This window comes from Monodon monoceros, unplaced genomic scaffold (assembly GCF_005190385.1).
Source record: "Monodon monoceros isolate NGI ecotype Baffin Bay Population unplaced genomic scaffold, NGI_Narwhal_1 Super_Scaffold_5, whole genome shotgun sequence".
NCBI lineage: Eukaryota > Metazoa > Chordata > Mammalia > Artiodactyla > Monodontidae > Monodon > Monodon monoceros.
The window spans coordinates 54060223-54083104 of record NW_021703782.1 but is presented as its reverse complement, the minus strand read 5'-3'; the positions used below and the strand labels follow the sequence as shown (position 1 = coordinate 54083104).

At 37.1% G+C, this 22882-nt stretch overlaps 1 protein-coding gene across 8 annotated transcripts in view; it reads right to left on the bottom strand.

The window, feature by feature from the left end:
• PTPRD (protein tyrosine phosphatase receptor type D) overlaps nucleotides 1–22882 on the bottom strand; it is a 2000866-nt gene that overhangs the window by 1341317 nt on the left and 636667 nt on the right. For all 8 annotated transcript variants that reach the window (XM_029201877.1, XM_029201881.1, XM_029201880.1 and 5 more), the window contains exon 4: nucleotides 18717–18758. The gene's annotated coding sequence lies outside the window, so the exon portion shown is untranslated. The remainder of the gene's footprint in view (nucleotides 1–18716; nucleotides 18759–22882) is intronic.

Here is a 22882-nt window from a genome sequence, read left to right as displayed (position 1 = left end):
ATGAACTCTCCCAAAAAAGCATGTTACATAGGCTTAAGTATTTCCATATCTAGAGTTAGTGGTAGCATTTGGCACACAGGACAAAACAGTATTCCTGCTCACAGAAAGTGTGTGAGCTATGTCATAAGACAGAAACAAAATTCATTACAGCATCAGGGCTCCAGAGATCCAGGGCTCAAATAAGAAATGGAAATTAAAAGGTTTTGAATGTATCATTTGGGAAAGAGAGTCACCTCAGTATATACCTAATGAGTGAGTCTGCCATCTTTACAAGATTCTAAACTTAGCAAGATGGCCGGAAAGTTTCAAATGACACTCTCTGGTGAAGGATCGTATGTGCAGGTAGATTTCCTCCATGGTCAATGTAGTGCCATGATTAAGTTAATGACAGAAGTGATCTTGTAGGAGTTCACAGGTTTTGGAAACCAGAGAGCTGACTGACATCTTAGCAAGTCTGATTGAAGTAAGATTTTCATGTAATACCTTCCGTCCACCAGTCACCACTGGTGATTCACTGCTATAGGATATAGGTTTCATGTTTTCTAAATTTGGTAAATATAAAGCCTGTGCTATAATCATCTATTCACTCACTGTAGTTTTTAAAAACTGAGAACACACACTAAAGGAATCCTTGAATATTTCCATGAATGTTCATTCACATCAGCGCTGTTCTTTGCATCAGGAACAATAAAAAACGGACAATGATCCATTGGAAGTAATAAATTGTGGTATAAGCTATCAATGAACTCTGGCTACGTGCATTAATGTAGATGATTCAGAACCAATGGTAGCAAAAGAAAAAATATTATGTCCAGCACGATTTGATGTGTTTAAAGTTCGAAAACATGCAAAACTAACTGTGAGGGATATACACTTAATAAAAACTACAGAGAAAATCAGGATGGTGGTTACCTGAGTGTGGAGGAGGACATATGAAGTGATGAAAGAACTAGAAGCAATTTTATTTAATGACAGCTGCTGAGGTCACCTGCACTACTCAGGAATCAGAGCAGTTAGCACTGACTAGCTGGCTAAGCAAACAAATTCATTTTGGACTTTAGATTAAGAATTTTGGCTTCTGATTTACTTACAGTTTTACATCACAAGGTGATACAATTAGGGAACTTTAGTCAATCTCTGGGAATTTAATAATGGAAGAATTATACTGTCTATATTTGAGGCTATCTATGTCAGAAACATTATATGATTGCACACTGATATTTATTGTGTAATATTTTAATCTGTAATTAAAAACACGGCTGGCAATAATTTTAGATGGGGGAAATTAGTAGTGTTAGGAAGCCCAACAAGTTGAGAGAACCCTAGATGGAGGATGTTGGGTAAAAATCTTCCTTCGTTTTCATGAGCGTATCCATTAGAGCAACCCACCTGGCCTTCTCCCAACTCCTCTCATCCCAAAGGTTGTCAGAAGGTATTGAGCACATCTAGCTCAGCCCCCTGTGGGCTGTAGCTTCTCTCAATGCTTGTTGGTCCTCACATCTCAGTCAATTTCTTTGGTTTCATGTGATAAGCTTAGAGGGGACAACTCGGTCCTACCAGGAATGCCTTCACTTGTTCAGCTGTGCCAATACCTAAGTGGGAAAGTCTGCTTAAATCAGTGATGGGGTATTAAGTTATTTGCCTAAACTTTTAAAAATACATTTTCCCATCATCCTTAGAATAAAACTGGCTATTTGACCTCTATTTCTCTGCCTCCTGGGTCTTAATTCCGAATTGATTCTCAGCTCAGGAGGGGAAGAACAGGGTATTATTTATTGATCCCCTAAATCCTAACAGCAGTGAATATAATAAAAAACTGGATGGCATCACCAAATATTTATTATTATCAGATCAATCATTGTTTAACAGTCTTAATTCAAGACTCCATAACAAGACAATATTCTATATAAAATCCACAGAGTGTACACACCCCAGGGTCAGTGGAGGAAGTATGCCTTTTTAATAATAAATCAGTTTTGTGTGTTCTAATTTTTTTTTTTTTTTTGAGGAAGGAAGGCCCCAGGAAGGGATTTATATTAAAAATCTGGCAGATCATTTGAAAACCTCATAGACAGAAGGTAGGAGTATAGTAATTAGGACAGCTCTCACTTAGGAACACTTCCTGCCTCTGTTCCCCTTCATCTGAAAGGAAGGAAGGAAGAAATGGAAAAAAAAAAGAAAAGAAAAGAAAAAGAAGTTGAATTCACTTAAAGTTGGATGCAGTCAAACTCACTTCAAATAACCAGCAATCTTTTCTTAGTACCTAAACAAAATAAGGGATGCTCATGTTAATTGATGTTTGTGAAATTACTTATACAGCACTTCATAAGAAATAGGTACGTGATTTTGGAAAAGAGTATTTCAACTGATAACAACTGAAAACATTAACTTTTGTGTGATTAATGTAAATCTGTTTTATTTAACATTACCCCTGGTTTATCAACCATTACTAATACAAATTGCAAAGGTTTTACCATTATATCAACTTCTTTATTCGTGTCCCCAATGCATACCCTAAATGTGATAAAAGGTGATAATTATTTAAGATGTTTAAATTGATTCTAACAATTGTATATTCCAAGTATCTATCACTGAAATGTCCATAAACAAAATAATGTCAATGGCACTCAGAAAAAAACTCTTTTTGCTCTTCTTCAATTTTAAAGCAAACCAAAATATGGCCGGAAATAAACAGATTAAACTTCTATAGTACCAATGCAAAGGAAAATAGACTCCCTGGCTAACAAATTCACAAACCAAGATGCCTCTACCATAACTTCTGTTTGCTGAGAACTACTTATTCCTTTTTTTGTCCCAGACCTACATCAAGATTTCCACTTGTTTCACAGTAACCAATTGGAGTGTTCTTTAAAGCAGAGTGAACATTATTGATTTCATTAAACTGTAAATGGCTAATGTCCCTTAACTTCCCACAGAGAATTGTATTTTTTTAAAAAATCTATGTTTATTAATGTAAGTAATTCCCCCTTTAACATAATATTGGGCATCTTGAAAAAGTGACATTTCCAACCACTGCCAGGATATCTTGTGAGAAAGTATCATTTTTATGAAACTACTGGGATAATAAAGGTTATTCATTGGAAGAACCCAGATATTCCAGGAACTCAGTGACCTAATGGAAAATTTCCTATTTACCCCAGTTTCCAAATTTAGATCCTCCCTCCCATCCTGAAGCCCATCTGCTTCCTCCAAAGGCCCAAGATTCTGCGTTATTCATTTAGTATCTGTATGGGATACTAAATAGAGGTGCTCAAGGCAGAGACAGATTAATGGGCAGCCAGTCAGTTTCACAAACACCAATTGTTTAAAAACATTAAAGCATAATTGGGGAAAAGAACTGGAAATGTGATGCTGGTTAATTTTGATCTTCTAATGCAACTCTTCATATAACTGTAGAATGTTCTTTGTTACTCTCCTGCAGCCATACTTGAATATAAAACTTCTCAGGGTTATTATGTATATAGAGCTTCTTCAAGATGACTTGAGATTCAGGCTTTTTTTAAATCCCTGCCCAGGCTTGGAGAACTGAAGGATCAGTTTTGACAAACACAGATTTAGCCCTGGTGCCACCAATGAAATCTCGATGTTGGTCAGTGTTGCTGAATCCTCTACATCACTAAAGTTACCAGAAAGTTTATATTCAGTATTCTTAGTCCTGGGACACTGATACAGCCAGTTTTCTTTTTGAATACGAAGATTATTAGCTAAATTATGAATGAAGTCATCAAATGTGGATGTGAATCCCAGGTCTGCCATTGACTAGCTTTACGACCTTAGGAAAATTAACTCAACATTGTAACCTTACTTAACCCATCTGTAAAATGGGAATACCACCCACCTCTAATGAATTGAATTAAATTGAAGTATTAACCCCCAGTACCTCAGAATGTAACTATATTTGGAAATAGAGTCTTTTATAGAAATAATCAAGCCAAAATGAAATTATATTGAATTAGGATGGGCCCCTAATTCAACATGAGTCATGTCCTTATGAAAAGAACACCACGTAAAAAGACAGACACCCAGAAAGAACATCACGTGAGGATGAAGGTGGAGATTGGAATAACACATCTGCAAGTCAAGGAGTGCCAAAATTGCCAAGACAAAAAAAACCCAAAAAAACTGAAGCTAAGAAAAAAGCATGAAATTAATTCTCCACCACAGCCCTCAGAAGGAACCAGCCCTGCTGACACCTTGATTTCAGACTTGTAGCCTCCAGAACTGTGAGACAATAAATTTCTGTTGTTTAAGCCACTCAGTTTGTGGTACCTGGTTATGGTAGCCCTAGGAAACCAATATACTACCTAACAAAGTGATTATGATATTTAAATGACTTGTAAAGCACCTGGCATAAGCCCTTGATAAATTATTATGAATAATAACAGTGTTGGAATATTTTTGCAACATAACCATTAGAAGACTATGCAACAGCTATTCTTGATTTATCCTTCATTTCTATTTTTGGAAATTTAGATATTAAAATATTCTGGTAGGAAGGCATTAAGGAAGGCAGAAATTACAAAGGAGATAAATCTCATGCCAGTGTGTGCTAATTGTTTGAATCCCCTGTAAATGGTTTGCCAGGAGAGGAGGTTGGAACACTTAGCTAAATTGAAGTTTGGGGATTATCTGTGAATTTAAAGTATCCATACCATTTTGGCCCCTATTAGCACAAGTAACTGAGAGAAAAATCTTGACAGTTATGCTTTTCCATAAGGCTTAATGTGGACTTCAATATTTAAGTAATTCATTAGCAGGCTTAAATGGTGCCATGGAACAACATTAAAGGACGTAAGAGGCAGTCTGTGACCTTCATTTTAGAGACGAGCAAATCAGGGCCCACAGAGGTTATAATGAACTCAAGATTATATAGTTTACATTGGAAAAGCTGACACAACAATCTTTGTTTCCTAATTTTCTGTTGAAAATTGTGCCTTTCAGGATTCTCTGAGTATTATTTTCCAAATTCCATGGAGCTTTTCTAATTGTCAGAACCCCAGCTCTGCACGTGGAATCTTAAGACCATGATTGGGAGCATTCAGATCCAGAGAGAAGAAAGTGACATTGCAACATTTTCAGTAAAGAAGCCTCAAAATTGCATTAGGTGAAGGGAGCAGTAGTGGGGACAGAGGACAATGATTTTTACGCTAAAATCACAAACTGCACAACACATTTAAAGAAATCTATTTTTTTACATTGTTTAGAAAACCCATTAAATGTGGCTTTATAGGACCTTTCTAGGACAAGTCACTAAAGCTCTAAATGGTATTTGGAAATACGGCTACCTAAGATTGAAATCATTTGCATTAGATTAGAAAACATGTAGGACACTTTGGTCATCAAGATCACTGGGATGGCTGAACTTTGCCCCACCACATGATTCTGCAAATACAGAGTGTACTTATAACCTGCTTAACAACTAACCCCACTTAAATTAAAGCAAGCTGCCCTCTCTCACCTCTGGCATACTAAGCTTTTAAGTAGACCTTGTCTGAAGAAATATCAGACTTTTAATAATAAAGTTTGTTTCATTGTTTGCTTTTTTATCTTTGGTTTATTATTTTATATTTCCAGACTTCACAGGACATTTCCATTTTGCCTTCCCCAAGGATATCAGTACTGTAATTAAGGGGCCCAGTTCAGAATCTATTCCAGAGACAATCATCCAGTTTTACTTTGTGGCTTCATAGCACAGAACGGGAACTTTTCAAAAGACACTCAACACAAATGCAGGGACCCCTCTGGACAACATATTAATTTGTATTATGAAGTGAATTATGGCTGTACCCACCAAAGCTGGTAGAGTTAAGTATCTGTCAGTGTTTCTACTATGTTTTGTGGGCTTCTTACTTGGCTGCAAAAATGCCCTTCGGGCTGAAGCATACAAGGCCAGCCTAGCAAGTAAGCGTTCGTTCCCTTTGTTTAGTTTTACCATTTAAAAACACTAGCTCTCTTTTATGTTTGCTTGTATACATTTTATAATGAGAGGTCTGATTTTCTAAATCAGCATGGCTGCCAGAATGATGATGGTTTAATGGGTCTCACTAAAGGTCTCATTTCTGGGTGTGATCCACATTGTTCTCCGTGGAGGATGCCAAGGCTCCAAAATGGAGGATTCCAGGGTGGTGAAAATGCCCTCCACAAATTACAGGTGTATTTATTAGGCCTCTAAATTTTAAATCCAGGCATCTCTATTTATATCTTGGACTGGCTAGGACTTATGTTTAGAGTTTTCCTCTATTCTCACTTTCCATGCTCCTATCCTTACCTTGAATCTTTGTAAATTCTTACCCCTCCGCTTCCTTCAAAACCCAGCTCAAATTTTCTAATTTCTGAGAAGACTTCCCCAACTCCCTCAGACAGACTCAGGGATTCTTCCTATAAGCCCCTTTGCACATAACACCTAGCTCTAATATAGCTGTTATTAATATAGCTGTTATCACATGATACCATTTCTGTCTTTCTGTTTCCTTACCAGACTGCACAAATTGAGAATAAGGATTATGTCCTATTTATTTGCAGAGCACCAGACATATTAAATATGCTTAGTAAATGTTACATTACTGAATGAATGAATGGAGTAAGTTTTCTATGAAATAGAAATAGTGAAAATTGAAGGATAAAGTTATTTTTGAAAAGAACTGTCTTTAATATGATTTCCCACTTCCAGTCTTTGACTTTCCAAAGGGTACAAATTCTCACACTCCCCATGATAAAGAATCTCCCAGAAAACTGAATTATTTGTAAATTCTTATAGGAAGAAATATATGCAACAGGATTTGTTAAGAGAATTACTGAACAAGGAACTAGCAGATGAAGTGTCTGTCCTGACTTAGTCACTGACTGTGACTCTTCAAGTTACTTAATAGCTCAGTGATTCAGTCTGTCTGCAAATGGTGATAAATAGCAGTTCTTGTCTGCTTCTCAGAGATGTTTGGGGAAAAATATGTTAGTACATCTGAGACAGTTTAAAGAAAAAACCTCAACTACATATATTATATAAATTAAATATCATTACATTGCTATTGCATACTATGTACTAAATACTAATTTATTGCAAACAAGACTGGTGAAATCACATTAACCTAATCACAAAATATAACTGGAAGATTTTATTCTTCCACATGTCATGAGCAGTTGGACGGTATCCATTCTATAAAGAAGTAGAATGTAGATTGTTCGACTGTTTCTGCATTTGGGGATGGTCCACGTGATTGCGATGATGCATAAACTGTCATGTTCTACCTGAATCACCACACACATTTTCAAGGAGAGGAGCTAAATAGAATTACAGATAACTTGCATAAGTAAAATGATTCTAAGAAATTTTTGTTTTGTTTTTTAAATCACAGGTTTGCAAACAGATTAAACATTGAGGGCTATAAACCTTCCAGTGTTTCTCAAAGTGTAATCCATGAATCATACGCCTTAGTACGATCTAGAAATGGCCAAACCTCATTCTATACGTAAAGAATAATAAAGTTTGGGGGTGGAATCGAAGAATCTGTACGTTGAACAAGGTCCCCAGATGATTTCTATGAAGATAGGCAGTTTTGAGAACAACTACAAGAGCTTACATTCCGGTCCAGGAGGCAAATGAAGAAAAGTACAGACTGCAGAAGATCAGGAACAGGAAGCTAAACTTTACTGTGTAGCAAAAAGTGATAAACTCTTTCCCCTTTAAAAATCACTGAGGGGCTTCCCTGGTGGTGCAGTGGTTGAGAGCCCGCCTGCCGATGCACGGGACGCGGGTTCGTGCCCTGGTCCGGGAAGATCCCACATGCTGCGGAGCGGCTGGGCCGTGAGCCATGGCTGCTGAGGCTGCGCGTCCGGAGCCTGTGCTCCGCAACGGGAGAGGCCACAACAGTGAGAGGCCCGCATACCGCAAAAAAATAAAAATAAATAAATAAATAAAATAAAAATCACTGAGTATGTTATCTTTTGTGGAATTTGTAAACAAATTAGAAATTAACAGTATAATCCTGTTTTAGGGGGAAAAAATTGGGGGAAAATTTGGATAGACTAAACAAAAAAGGGGAAGGAAGAATTGACAACTCCGGTTTGCTGTATGTTATCAGGGTCCACAGGTACCTTGTACTTATGGGGAAAAAGGAGGACTCCACAGATTCTTTCATTCTTTCCTCTGTAGGGTCCTGAAAGCAAGCCAACCTGCTTCAGGTTCTGAAACATTTTGATACATTTTTTGAAGAGTTTGCTCTCCCAGCAACTATCAAGACAAATTGGGTAAAAATATCAAAACAAAGTAAGGTTGTAACGTGACTATTATCAAGTAGATACAAATTTATTATTTTGTTTCTGTTTGTAAGTTAGCACATAGTGGTATAGACAATTTCAACAATTACAGAAAATAATACAGAAGCAAATGAAAAACACCTGAAGTTCTGATACAGTGTGCGGCAATTACTGCTCTCGTTTTGGTGAAAATTCTTCTGGAGCTATGTGGTGACTGTAGAATATGATTCCATTATATACAACTATAATTAAATTTACATCTATTTACATATATAAATATACACTTATATGTAATTTTATATTATATTTTTACACATTGTTTTTTCATGCCATTGACACTTTAAAAAATCTCATCATCATGAATACTTATGGTATTAACCGGAAAATAATTAGGCCTAGGTTAGAGCTGCTGTTAGCTGTTCCATCTCCTTCATTCATTTCTTGAAGAAAAGGATTCCCTCTCAAATATCCCTCTATATTCCTCTAATTTTCAGATCAGGGGTTCCTGGGAAATTCCCTCTTTCCCTCAGCAGCTCTCTACCCTAACTTCTACCTCTAAACCATTATATGTAAAGAGAGAGAGCATGGGTGCTAATTGTCAGTTTTCTGGAGCAGAGCACCAGGTTATCAGTGAGATCTAAGTAATCCAAGGTCTACAGCTCCTCTCAGTCTTTTCCTGTTCTGCTGACTTGTATCAGCATTTCTTTGAGAGTGTTTTTTTACCACTTGTTCCCTTGGATGCTGAATAGAATCAAGTAAGTTTAACATTTTATTTAACATGTATTTAATACATACAGTGTTCTACGTGCAGTGTAAGGGTTATTTACTGACTACTTAGAACCACCATATAAGGTGAAAGCCGTTCCTGTGTTTAAGATTTTTGTACGCACAGGCTCAGCAACCATGGCTCACGGGCCCAGCCGTTCCGTGGCATGTGGGATCCTCCCGGACCGGGGCACGAACCCGTGTTCCCTGCATCGGCAGGCGGACTCTCAACCACTGCGCCACCAGGGAAGCCCTGTATGGACTTTTTTACTTAACCTCCTTGAGAATCAGTTTTCCTCTTTATTCCTATAAACACAGGAACGGGGGGCTTCCCTGGTGGCACAGTGGTTGAGAGTCCGCCTGCCGATGCAGGGGACACGGGTTCGTGCCCCGGTCCGGGAAGATCCCACATGCCGTGGAGCAGCTGGGCCCGTGAGCCATGGCCGCTGAGCCTGCGCGTCCCGAGCCTGTGCTCCGCAACGGGAGAGGCCACAACAATGAGACGCCCGCGTACCGCAAAAAAAAAAAAAAAAAAAAAAAAAAGGCCATACAATTTGTCATCATGGAGCAGGTAGGAGAAGGAGGGATGGGGAACAACTACTCAGAGGATACTGAGTTCCTTCTGGGGTTATAAAAATGTTTTGGAACTAGACAGACGTTGTGAATAGAGACTGCTAATGTACTAAATGCCACTGAATTGTTCATGTTAAATGGTTAATTTTATATTATGTGTATTTTACCTCAATTATAAAAACAAATAGTAGAGCAGGGGATCAAACTCAGTCTGACTCCAAAGACACACTCTTAAGCATTAAAAAATACTGCCTCCTGTGTGGCTATATTGGCCCCAAGCTTTTATAGCACAAAATTATTAACTTCTCACTGCAGAAATTTTCGATGTCTTTATCATGCTGATAAACATGCTAAACCTCCCATAGGGTGATGTGGTATACGGGAGCGTGGTAAACAGTGTTTCTCAAATTCCTTTTTCCATGGAATCCATCTTATCTGGGGCATTTCTATAAGAATGTGTTTCATAAAACACCATTACAGAATCACTGTTTTCTTCAAAGCTCTGGAAAAAATGTTTATTACAGAATTATTTTCACTTGGATAGTCTAGTTAGTGTATCAGCAAACTTCATAGGAATTCAGACAATATAATAAAGACAGAGCAGTTTACTGGAATTCCCTTTATGATCATTTCCTTAGCACTTATTCATAATAGAAAGAGTAAAAGAGCAAAGAAAACCAAGCGATTACAGCTTTATATTCTATTTGAAAACATTTAATATTTACTTTTTAGTTAAGTTTCATGCAAATGGTAGCTCTGCTATGTGCACACAAAACTATTTAAATTTTATGATAAAACAAAATATGTAGGGAAGTATAAATTTGATATCCTTTGATTTTTAACACAGCAGCTTCTAGGCTAAATAAATCTTTCATAAGCAACTGAAAACACAAACTTTATGCACTTGAAAAAAGATATTTTTATATAGATTTTGTGGGGTTTTGTCAGTTATTATTCTCAGTAAGGAAGACAATTTCAGCAAAAGTTAAAGGAGTTGGAAATTAAGAGCAATGACGTATTATAAAATAATTACTCTTTAATCATAACCAACTTATATCCCAATCCCATTCCCTTTTTCGATATTAACCATTATCATCTCATAGAAAGAATATGGGATGTACAATCAGTCAAAGCTGAATTCGTCTGCCAAACTTTATAGCTCAATTTCCCCATCTAAATATGGGTAGTCCTACCTTGTAGAATTTTTATAAAAACTACATAGGATATAGATGGTAATCTATCCTTCCAAAACCATGTATATACACTTGACCATCCCACTCATCATAACTGAGAATCCTGACTTCTCCATTTTCCACAAGACCATCATCATTACTTTGGTTTCACTTCCCTCCTAACACAGTCTGTAGTCCATGTGAAGCCATTTCCTGGATGATTTTAATAGCACTCTTCCTCTGGTGAACATCTGGCACTGCTGGGGAAAAGTCACCAAATAATCCTGACTGGGTGCATTACAAACACAGCCGAATATCCTCATGCTGTATTTGAACTACTCAGCTCTCATATCTCAAGAATAAAAATGGTATATATCTATACCTACCTCTCTCTCTCTCTCTCTCCATATATACGCGTGTGTGTGTGTGTGTATCTCAATATATCATACTCTCCCATATCAGACTTAATTTCTCCTATTGAAAGAAGACAACCCATTTATTTTAAGAAAACAGATAGGCTCTTTTACTTCCACAGAATTAAGTTCTGTGTTAATGTTTCCTTTTAGTTTAAGGCAATTCTCATCTGAGAGCAACAGGGAACCAAGGTATGTTCTCACAGGTGGTCTGTAATGTGACCACCTATGTATGATGGAGGCTGATGAGGGGTGAGGAGAGGTAGAAAGAGACCAAATCTCAGCCAGGTCTGACACACTAGGCAACTATATCAGAGTGCTCTCAAGGGGTACCTTGGAGAACCACCAAAAGCATTATTTGGGAGCATGTGAGCTCCAGGTTTGTAGAAAGCACTGAATGCCAGAAATACAGCAGCAGTGACAACCAAAAGAGGGTGGATAGCCACTTGCCAAGGGTAGTCACACATGGAAATATTCAATTCTTCCTCCTCTGCCCCAACCCAAACAAATAACAACAGGGAAGGAGGAAGGGATTTGAGAAAGCAGGGTGCTCTGGCACCCTTTCGCTATTCCTTCATTGCCACTCACCTCCACCACTACCCACAACCCCTAAAACATACAGAACCAATAGGACATCAAGTCTTTCCTGTTCCCAGGCAAGGGGAAGATCTCTGAATCAAATATTAGGCTGAAACTTTGAGATAATCCAAACAATTGCACAACAACAAAAATAAGACATTTTAACAACAAAAAGGGACTGAAATGCTATGGGGTCTCCAACTGTGATTAAGGTAGCAATGACATCATCCAGCAGGAAAGTGGGTTTGCCAGAGGACAGCAGGTAGTGTTTAATGGAAAAAATATAGATAGAAAGATAGATATTTATATCTTCAGTATTTCAGACTCTTCTACCAAAACAATTCTGTTAATCTCAACAGTAAGGTACTTGTCAAAAATAATCCTTCTCCTGATTTTTTTTAAATTGAAGTATAGTTGATTTACAATGTTCTATTAGTTTCAAGTGTACAGCAAAGTGATTGAGTTATACATACATATATATGAGTATGTGCGTGTGGGTGTGTGTATATATATATATTTTTTTTCAGATTCCTTTCCAGTGTAGTTCATTAGAAGATATTGAGTATATTTCCTTTGCTATACAGTAGGTCCTTACTGTTCTTCTCCCAATTTTTATCTGTGACCAAGTAGGCCTATTGATTCTGCTTAGTCATTCCATTCCTAGCCAGTTCCATGACCCACTAGTAATAGACATATAGTCCATGCTAGTATTTGGCCAATTTGGTATTGGTATTGGCTACACTGGTTATTAAAATACCAAAGTACTTATATAAAGTTGGTAAATAGGCACTGATTCAAACCCCCTTTCTCCCACTGTCTTTGCAGACTTGGCCTCCCCTCCAGGAGTCCCCAAAACCCAGCAACTATAGGGTTAGTGTCAGTACAGCAGGGGAGCCTCTTGGTCCCTGTTCCCTTAAGTGGACTTCTGTTTGGTTTGCACCAGTACCATATTTTAAATTTTGCAGAAAGATCAGAAGATGAGGTAGATATCTTTGAACCATCAATGTCTCTCTCAAGTGAATTGTTACCTTGCCAATGGATACCTCTATAGACAAACATGCTCTAGTCTTTCTACACTTTAAGATATTGCTTTCTTTTCTTCTCCTCCCACCTGATGTTGTATATTTGTTCATGTTAAAGTCTCTATATTTACTGCTTTAATGAACTGCCATGGCTGTATCAACAGCCTTCCCAGATAATGGATTTGCCCTCTGAACTGAAATTTCTTACAGTGTCTTGAGAAAGATCTCCTTACAGAATATCTACCCTACTTCTATGGGTAACATGAGTTCCAGATTGTAGCCCTACCAACCAAGCCTTTCCTGCATCCCTGTCTTTGCCACACACCAAACATAAATGTAATTTTCCCACTGAAGAAAATTCATAGATCTTATTGAAATCACTCAAATACTAGTAGTATTGAAGGTCTATGGTAAATGAGAAAACAGTGTTTTATATAAAATTTCAAGTCCAGGGAATGGAAGTGCCTTTATTAACATACAGTGAAATTTTTGAGCGTAAGGGACAGTCTGTGTTTCAGGAAAACACAAGAGCTTGAAGTTGTCCTCCAAAATCTACTCCCATATCTTTGACTATCATATCCTTATAATCCATTTTTATTCTTGACATTTTGCCAGGGCTTCCGACTTATATATAAAACTACTTTCTGACTGTTTCCCTATCTGGACTTCTAAATAATAGCTCTTCATCTTCTCCACCATCTCCTCTCAGCCATCATACACATATTACTCAACACACTAACCATAAGAACTCTTAAACCTCAACTGTTTAAAAGCAGCACTCCATTTATGAGCCAGGAAAACCATGTGAACAGGTATTTCATTGAAAGGATATACAGATGCCACATAAGCACATGAAAAGATGTTCAAACTCATTAGCAATTACAGAAATGAAAATTAATACTACCATGAGATATTGCTGCACACCTATGACTAAAGTAAAAACGGTGACAACACCAAAGGTTGGCAGGGATGCAGAAAGGAAAGGTAGGATTTCTTCTTCTAAGACCACCAATACTATTGGGTCAAGACCCCACCCTCAGGTCATAGAACCTTAATTACCTCCTAAAAGCTCTATCTCTAAATACAGTCACATTGGGGGTGAGATCTTCAACATATGAATTTGGAGAGGACACAGCTGAGTCTGTAGCAATTAGTTTCCTCTGCTGTATAACAAATTAGCACAAATTTAGCAGCTCAAAACACACAGTTATTATCTCGCAGTTTCTGTGCATAGGTCCAGGCATGACTTGGACCTATGCACAGAGTTAGCTTAGCAAAGATCCTATAGACTAAGGGCTCAGTTTCATAAGACTGCCTCCTCCACCCATACACTTGAGATGCCAATCTCAAGTCCAAGTTGTTACCCGTGCTTCCAACCAACTGGCTATAAATCAGAGGTTCCCATGACCCTCATCCTTGGGTTTGATTAACTTGCTAGAGTGGCACACAGAACTCAGGAAAGCAGTTTACTTACTAGATTACTGGTTTATTACAAGTATATTAAAGGGTGTGAATGAACAGCAAGATGAAGAGATATACAGAGTGAGGTCTGAAAGAGTCCTGAGGGCAGGAGCCTCTGTCCCCATGGAGTTGGGGTGTGTCACTGTCCCAGCATGTGGATGTATTCACCAGCCCATAAGCTCTCCAAACCCTTTATTTGGGGGATTTTTTGGAGCCTTCATCATATAGGTATGATCAATCATAACTCAATCTCTAGCCTCTCTCCCCCTTCTTGAAAAATGGGAGAAGAGACCGAAAGTTCTAAGCTTCTAATCGAGGCTTGGTCTTTTTGGTGACCAGCCCCCATCATGAAGCCATTTCGGAGCCCACCAAGAGTCACTTCACTAGAACAAAAAAACACTCCTGTCTCCCAGGAAATTCCAAAGGATTTTAGGAGCTCTGCATCAGAAACTGGGGTCAAAGACCAAATATTAGAACAAAAGATACTCCTAGTGCTCTTAGGAAATTACAACAGTTTTAGGAGTTCTGAGCCAGGAACTGGGGGCAGATATATATTTTATATAACACACGTATATTCAGGTTGTTGGCAGAATTTAGCTGATGACTGTAGGAACTGCATCCTTGACTTCTTGCTGGCTGCCAGCCAAAGGCCGCTGTCAGCTCTAGAGGCTTTCAGTTTCTTGCCATGTTGCCCTCTCCTTAGACCCTCTCCCACCATGGCAGCTTACTTCAAGGCCAGCAGGAGAGAAAGAGCCAGTCTTCTAACAAAATGTATTCTTATATAATGTAATGTACACGTAGGACTGTCATCTCATCACCCTTGTCATACAACATAATCACAGGAGTGGGTATCCTGTCCCCTTCTCCATATTTCAATGGTTAGAAGAAAGTCAGAGGTTCTGCCCACACTCAATGGGAGGGAATTACACAAAGGCAGGACTCATGGGAGTCACATAAAATGTGTTCAACATGTTCATTATATAAAATGTAAAACATAAAATTTCAAGAAAAATAAAAGTCACACATATACCTACCACACAGAAATAATCACCATTAATCACGCTGGATGTGTTTCTTTCCAGTCTTTTTCTGTGTGCTTTCCTTGAACCCTATCCCCTAACAAAAGCACATCATATATATAATCATTTGAGTATCTCTGTGTTTCTGTGTTTTATATAAATATGTGTACAAAAGCACATGTATAGAAGAGGCATGGTATTATAATACTGTTGCAGAGTTTGGCCTGATTTTTAAGAACACAGCATCCTTAAATAATCTTCAAAATAATGAATTTTAGAAGCTGTAAAATGTCTTAAATATTAATATTTATTTGACAGTTTCCCTATGATTTAATAGTTAATTTGGTTCCTATTATCATGTTATTAAAAACACTACGAAACATCTTACTCCTATAAAAATAACTTTCAAATATATCTTAAATCTATACTTTCAAGAACGAAGTGGGAGGACTTCACTTCCCAATTCCAAGTCTATACCTTTATTACCACCATCTCTCTTTTAGTTCAGACAACAGATTCCTAACTGATTTTCCTGTCTTTCTTCTTGACATCTTCCCATTCCTATGCCTCTACATTCAACTGATAACCAACCAATTCATCATCACCTTTCAAGATACCTGAGTGTCAAACCCTCCAGGGAGCCAGATTGATTGGAATGATTTTTCCATAGGGCCCCCTCATTGGCACCTCACGCCTATATTATGTTACACACATCATTTTTAAGATGACATGTTTCCAAGTCTCCTTCCTTCTAAGATTATAATTCCCCTGAAGGCAGAGAACCTCTATCTTTTTCTTCTTTGCACCCTTAGCACCTAACACAGTATATGACACACAGTAATTTCTTAATAAGGGAGCTGAAGTGAACTATTAAACTAAGATAGTTTGAGTGTGCTATGGAAATGCAATTTTTCTAAGCCCCCGTCTACATTTTACAATGTGGTTTTTCATCCTTGAGCACACTAACAAGGCCTAAAATTAAATCAAAGACCTGCAACCTGCTCTTGTACAACATAAAGACCCTTTGTATCAAATGCAATCTTTTTTTCGGCCCCGCTGCATGGCTTATGGGATCTTAGTTCCCTAACCAGGGGTGGAACCCAGGCCCCAGTATTGAAAGCACTGAGTCCAAACTCTAGACTGCCAAGAACTCCCTCAAATGCAATCTTTAAAAAAAAAGAACTGATATAAAAAATGATCAAGAAGTTCACAACACTTCCTTCACCAAAAAGAGTGCACAAAGATAAAGACAAATATTACACTGTAAATGCTTACATAACCTCAAGCTTATAAATATAGAATCATTTCTCTTCTCTTCACAGAATGATTGAGATGGTTATTTACAAATTTAGCACAAAACTGAACTCATTACAGAAATGGGAAGGAGTAAAGGACATTTATTAAGTGTCTACTATGTAGCATGTATAAGAGGTGCTTTAGGACAGTTAACTCATTTTAATAGCCACACAACCCCTGTGATAATTATTACTAAATTCATTTTATATCTGAAGTAACCTTCCAAGAATTCCACAGCTAGTAAATGACAAAGTGGCATTTCAAACTCAGGAAGGTCCAATTTCAAAGCCACAATCCTCCCACTTCCTCACACTATGAGAACACCTAGGAAATGCCCTAGTTTTCAGTTCATTACCAGAAATGTTGCTCCCTGGAATATCAGGGGAAAGAGGAGAAATGACTAACAGCCAGCTCGAGGTTGAGGCTGTACATCTATGGGAAACCGAGATTATTTGCATTGTGTTATGTTTGATTTAGTTCCCTGCCAAATGTCATGCCAAAGCCTTGACACAACAGAGATTTGTGCCTGGAGACATTCATTCCCTGTCTGGCAGAGCACACGGGCTGGCATATTTTCCTTGCATATTCTAAAGTCATAGCCATCTCTGAATAGGAACTGAAAATGACTAAGAGGAAAAACATATGAAAAAGAGTCAAGAAAAAAACTAAGTGTATTTCAATATTAAAATCTCAGAAAATTATCCATATATGCAGATGAATAGCTTATTCTTTCATATAAGGGTAATGTGGAACACACACCATATATTTAGAGCCAAATTTAAAATATAAATGTGTATATAAGAGTATTTCCCCCCAAAACTATGCATACAGACATCAATTATTATTCATGTTAGCGCACATAGCCACATTTTTCTTATAACCAACTTCCAACTTTTCTTTCAATATAAAATTACTTTATCATGCAGAAAAATAAAAAGAACTGCCTTGCCAGTTTCTGTGTGGGGTTGGAAGGACCCCCAGGTAGAGTAAATGATCTAGAGAAGCTTTAGAGAAATTATAATCAGACATTTGTGAATCCATTTGATACTTAAATACCTCTAAATAAACAACATCAAACCTTCTATCAATACTTTATCACTTAAATTCCTCACGTGTTAATTCAAGCAAGTCTTCTCATGCTTTCTCCATAGTGAGTTTTAATAGCTTCTATTTGTGAGTTTCATTTTCACTTTCATCTGTCTTCGCCTTTCTCCATTACAGTCCCTGACAATCTTAGTTCCTTTGGTCTTAACTCAGAGCTCCCACCAAGTACTTTTTATTCATTATATACACTTTCTTTTCAGCTCCCTCTCAGGATTCAAGGCTATTACAGTTCTTGATCTTTACAATGTTCTTTGTTCCATTTTTTTTTTTAATTGGAGTAGAGTTGCTTTACAATGTTGTGTTAGTTTCTGCTGTACAATGAAGTGAATCAGCTATATGTATACATACATCCCCTCCCTCCCACCCTCCGCCCATCCCACCCATCTAGGTCATCACAGAGCACCTAGCTGAGCTCCCTGTGCTACAGAGCAGGTTCCCACTAGCTATCAGTTTTACCCATGGTAGGAAATCATAGGCATCCTGTATCAGCCTTATACTGGCCGCCTTATCTTTCATATAGCACATTTATATACTTATTTAGCTGTGCGTGTGTGTTTATTTTCCTATTTGCTTCCTATTTTCACACTGATTTGTAATTTTAAACTAATTTCACCATTTGATTCACCAAAACCTAGACACTCTTAGGTAATTCTTGACTGGTAATTTAACTGACCTATATCCTATTTCAGTAATTTACTCATCAGCGTCATTAAAGACTGTGTTAAATACCTTCCATCAGCCTTAGAATAGTTCCACTGTTTTACTTGCAAGAGCATTAGCGACAACAGTCCTTTGAATATAGGTTGTGTGGATTAAGGCATTCTGTGGCCAGGCAATGCCATGTATTTAATAATCAGATATTTTATTCTGATACTTTACCCCTAGAATCATATTTTGCCAGATGAAAGAGTATATATCATATACATAAACATGTATTATAATTCCATATATCTAAGCCTGAGACAATAATGTAATTATTATAACATTTTTATACTTTACTCATGAAGAAAATTTGAAATATATTTTAAATGTGCATACCTTTGTCCAAGGCACATCCTGCTGTGGTCTCAGGACAGGAACCTATTGTAAAAATATATATATATATATTTATTAATATATTTAGTATTACAAACAGATTGAGAAATACCAATACATAAAACAAGACATGGTTTAAACCTCAACCATTGCTCAAAATGGGCATCTCCCCATTAACTTCAAAAAGATGGTCTATCTTTTGTCTTTTTTAGATGAAGTTCATTAAGAAAAAAAGGACTAGAGATAAATACTCTGATATATCTCTCAATGTGAATCTCCAAAGGAGCTCTATTCCTTTATGTCTTAAAATACTTTTTTTTCCCAGAAAGATAGAGGCAAATTTAGCTCCTGATACATAAAAGTCAATTTTAGGCAAAAATTCAGACACCACTTTTCAAAAATCCTAAATGAATTACTATGTTCAAAACAGGAAGATGAAGAGGCAGGTTAAACAGGTTTTATATTAATAAAAACCTTAGAATATTTGTTGATCAAAAAGTGGCATCAGTGCACCAATTAAAGTTAACAGAGAATCATTTTCACAGTAATAATGTTTCAAACTTTCAGGTAGTGAGACTAAAATATGTGCAGATAATAGATGTAAATATGTTCAAATGAACTTGAGTACTTTAGAAATCAAAAGAGGAAACAGAATCACATATTGCTGTGCTAAAGCCCAATATTTCCATCATTTCTATTTTATTATTCTATTAGATGCAGTGACACGTTTCCAAATATGTCCAGAGACTCACCCACATAAAAGGACAGATCTAAATCTAAAAACCCTCGTTGCAAATGTGATAATACTAATTACAAGGACTTCAATTAAATGCAAAATGAAAGAACCACTTACTTCATTCATGGTTTTTGACATTCTATCTGCCTGAAATTTCCAGATGTGGGGGAAAAAAATCAGAGAAAAAAACTTCCTTTGTGACCTCTACCAGTTATGTTGGGATAAAAATTTAACCATGAATAATAAATAGCACCTATAAAATAGAAATAAATATAATGTTTTCTTCCATATGTAAAGATCACTAACCTAAATGAATTTAGTTCTAGAAGGCACTGGAGTGGTAATCCAGTAAACTGGATTCAAACTCTGAATTACAAAGTTCTCATTTTTATATGGTAATGCCTCAGGAATTTCTGGGCGATGGGAAGAAACCAAGACTCCACGTTGCCTATAACATTCCTTCAGCCATTATTCAAGCCAAGTAGCCATATACAAGTGCATACACAAACACATACACATTCGTACACAATTTTCCTCTCTCACTTGAAAGGTCTACATAAGGTAATGTTTAGTGACAGGATTTTGTTGCTTAAAAAAATACACACACACACACACACATGCACACACACACACACAAATTTAGGCTATCTTTTAAATTTTATGGCCCAAACTAGAATTTCACACTTTCTCGGGAGCTGAACTTTGATCCTTGGATTACTAACCAGTTTGGACTTAGACAATGTACATAACCTTATCTTAACCTCAGTTTATCACTTACAATGAAGTTGTAAAGATTAAATGAGTTAATACAAATAAATTGCTTAGAACCCTTCCTAGGGCATAGGAAGTGGCCAATAAACATTAGCTATTAATAACTATAAAATGTTTGAAAAGTAAAAATAGTTCAAATATATTCAATTATTTAAATATCTAAAAAATATTTTAACTCATGCTTTCTAGTCTATTCATCTCTCAGTATGAAAAAGTTTGTACTGGGTTGGCCAAAAAGTTCATTTGGGTTTTTGGTACCATGCTATGGAAAAACCCAAACAGACATTTTGGCCAGCCCAATATTTCTTCTATTTTAATACAATTATATTTATATTCACACAATTATAATTAAGTGCAAAATAATTGAGAAACACATAAAAAAACATGAAACTTTATTCATGAAAGAAATTCAGAGAAATCAAAGTAAAAGTGGCATTCTTTTTTGTCTTTTGTTTTGGCAGGGGAATGAGGTATTTTAAGTGGTATTTAATAGCTATCATTCCATGTTCTGTGTTTTACTTATGGTCTGGCATGACTAGAGGAACAGAAAATCTTGGTAAATGACAGGGAGGCACTTAAAGTTTTCCCCAGCCAAGCAAGAATCCAGTTGTCTAACATCCATGGGAGTAGAAGCATAGGGTGAAGACAAAGTACAAAACTCTGGATAGTCAGCATTACAGCCAGACTATAATGAATTTATCACAGAAAAACATGGTATCAACAAAGTCAGGGTTGGATTCACAGAAAAAACAATCCCCAAGTTCTAAAATCTCCATTTCTCTGGCCAGTAGGAATAATTGGGGTTTTAAAGATAGGATTAAGGGTGTTTGCTCTGATTTTTCTGATAGGAACATATACTCCTATAAATGGAAATAAGTTGCAGGAGGAAAGGGAGGAGACATTTTAAAATAGTGGTTTAAATGAACTTAGCATAGGCTAGAATTAGGAGGGAAAAAAGACTTGAGATGAGAAAATGGAAAAAAAAAAGGAAGAATAAAAAAGACAAGAATAAAACACCTATAGACTCAATAAGGAAAATTCTAAATATCAAACCTGATAGACAATATATTTGGAAAACTATGTTTCGACCAGCAGCTGTTTTTTAGATCTGCTGATGGTGGTGAAGGGGAGGTGGTGTATCATCATTTCATTGACATCATTTAACTGTTTTAACTCAGGCATTTTCTCCCAGGGCTAATTTCCTCCTGTCACTCCCATGGCCTGGAACATTTGGCAATCCCTGGAGACATTTTTTGTCACAGCTCGGTGTAGGGTGCTATAGGCATATAGTGGTTAGAGGCCATGGATGCTGCTAAACAGCCGACAATTCACAGGACAGGCCTCCACAAGAAAAAATTTTTCAGCTTAAAATATCAATCATGTGGGGCTTCCCTGGTGGCGCAGTGGATGAGAGTCCGCCTGCAGATGCAGGGGACATGGGTTTGTGCCCCGGTCCGGGAGGATCCCACATGCCGCAGAGCGGCTGGGCCCGTGACCCATGGCCGCTGAGCCTGCGCGTCCGGAGCCTGTGCTCTGCAATGGGAGAGGCCACAATAGTGAGAGACCCGCGTAACACACACACACACACACACACACACACACAAAATCAATCAGGTGCTTAGGTTGAGAAAACCTGTCTGAATTAGCAGGGGATATGGGAGTTTCCTGCTACCTCAGCTCTTCACAAACCCTCCCAAGTTATGAGATATCATTTATGTAGAGTGAATCTTCAGGAAAAAGAGTACTAACCCTGGTCAAGAGTCCTACTTAAACACTGCTCACTTAGTACTTAATGAAGCCATGCATTAAATTCAGGTTGATCAGGTACTAGTCACAAAGTTTTTTACACTGCCTCAATCTGAACCCTATAGGTAACTGTATTCTCACTCCTTTTCTCAAATGTTTTTCAAGGTCAGAAAATATTTTGGTGGCTTATCATTTTTCAGTTTTTTTCTCTTAAAGAACACTAAATTTAAGGCCATATATTATGCTGCTTGATATAATTCAGTTTGATTAAGAGATAGGTTATTTGCCTTATTATTAGAAATTGGATAATACACCATAATAGTTAACAACCACAATAAAAAATGTGGTTGAATATTACTGTTCTATTTTTTAACTTACATAAAAATAACAACTAACCTTCTTTAAGCAAATCTAAGATATATGGCTATTGAATATTTACATAAAGAAACAATACGTGCAGTGACTTGGACTAAAACTAAACTTTGATAACAGTTTGTTACTATTTAAGGTAAACTAAAGTGTAATTCTGCACTGGTCTAATTTTGCTCATTTGAGAGTGTCTTATTATTATCATTGTGCTAAGAGTATTTAATCTGTAAACTATAATGTTTTTTTAAATTTTGATTTAGCGGTATTTACAAACTAAAAAACATACCATTTTTTAATTTGTAAACTGCCCTTAAGGATCTTCTCTGCAAAAGCCAAAAATCTCAGGGAAATTCCCTAAAACTATTCATTAATTACAGGTGAATTTGGACAGCTAAAAGCGATGCATTGGGGAAAGGAGGAGGAAAAGAATAGGAGAGTTTATGTTTTTACTTTTGTGATTCAAGAGAGAAGCCTATATTTAGAGCAAACTTAGAAATGGTCAAAATGCATAGCAATGAAATGTCGCAGGGCCTACATGTCCTTCCTA